This window comes from Cervus canadensis, chromosome 25, assembly GCF_019320065.1.
Source record: "Cervus canadensis isolate Bull #8, Minnesota chromosome 25, ASM1932006v1, whole genome shotgun sequence".
Lineage (NCBI taxonomy): Eukaryota > Metazoa > Chordata > Mammalia > Artiodactyla > Cervidae > Cervus > Cervus canadensis.
Window position 1 is genome coordinate 23,948,924 of NC_057410.1, and position 1,612 is coordinate 23,950,535.

At 32.1% G+C, this 1,612-nt stretch overlaps 1 pseudogene; it reads left to right on the forward strand.

Moving 5' to 3' along the window:
* The first annotated feature begins 242 nt into the window (after nucleotides 1–242).
* On the forward strand, nucleotides 243–1,298 carry LOC122427147 (annotated as a pseudogene).
* The last annotated feature ends 314 nt before the right edge of the window (nucleotides 1,299–1,612 follow it).

The following is a 1,612-nucleotide window of genomic DNA, read 5'->3' on the forward strand; positions in this document are numbered from 1 at the left end:
AAACAAAGATTTTATTTCAATTGACCTTCGAACATAGGAATTTGTCCTTCTTTAGTGGGTCATAATCTATGAACTAAACAACTCTTAAACTTCATTTTGCAGTTTTTTTGTTAGTACTAATATTGGCATTGTGAGACTGTTTTGTGTATGCTATAGGACAGAGCAAATAAGTTCAATATAAGAAGTAATACAAATGTTAAATTAAATGTTAAAAAATTTAGTGTTTGAATTAAAGTTAAATTAAATCCACAAGATACAGGTATTCTGAAGAAGCCAATAAGCTCACTGAAGCTATGAACAAGCTGAGTAACACAGAGTTTGGGGTGAATCTGTAAGAGAGGAAACACAGAAAACTGTTCTTCAGTGGATCAAGTATGATGATTCCTCAGGCAGCCTCTGTGAAGCTGATGACATATCAACTGAATATGATAGGTTGGCTCTGAATATGTAGATTGTTCTTAATCCTAAACATTACACAGTGAGAAGGGACCAGATGCTGGGAAGATAGGGAATATCATTGTTTATGAAGAAAATAAAGTCACAGTCAATAAAAGATACTTAAATATTTTGGCTTCTAGTCAAGGAAAACATGAAGAGAACATTCTTCACAGATGGCTAGAAGGTCTTTGTGTAAAACAGTGGTGTACTTCAGACATATCTGGACATGCAAGCAATACTGTGTGTTTGAGTGTGACAGAGCTTTTACAAGATAGCTGTTTGGAAAGTGGGGACACACATTGCAGAATTTCACCAGTGGGTTTGATGGAATTTTGACTGAAGGACAAGAAGTCCTAAGAACATGTATTTTCCTTACTTAAAAGAATTAAGGCCATTATCTAAAATGTTTCTATCCTCTGGGCACCCAGATTTCCAACTATTCACTGAAAATGAAGTTTAAGTCTCAGACAACAAGATTCAAAAATTAGTCTTGGAAATAATTATGTAAAAAATTTTTTACATTTTTATGGAATTCATTTTTTTGGCTTGGAATTAAAAAAAGCAGCAAGCTAATTATAGGCACATTTTAGGACACAGTTTAGAAATGTTTCCAAAATTATGGATTGTGTTGGCTGGTTTAAATGTTGACTGTGGAAAATATTCAGACTCAGGGTTTGGGCACTGCCTTAAATGTCTTGTTTTGAAAGACATTGATAGCAAATACACCAGAAAGTGGACCCATGTATGAAATTCATCCAAATTGACAGAAAATAGTATCATTGTCTAATGCATTTGGAAGAATTTCTACCAGTATGGAAGAACTGGAAAACTTCAGAAAGTTGTTGCAAAATATCCATTAAAGAAATGAGTTGAAATGTGCCTGTTTCTGGACAATGGAGGCCAAAGAGTGAAACAGCGATGAAGGTTTGAAGTTGAGCCTTTTATTTAAAGTTATTTTTATTAGAGGAAAATCCTATTGTTTAAGTAAACAGTTTTATTTTGTAATTGTGCTGAGTTTAAATATGTATAATATTATTGTGAGTCAAAATAATATTTTGATAATTTAGCACACATTTTAAAGTTTAATGTTGAATAAAATGAAGATTATAAAATTTTTTAAATGAATAAAATTTTAAAATTTCATGAGGGAAATACAACAAATTATGGGCTACCG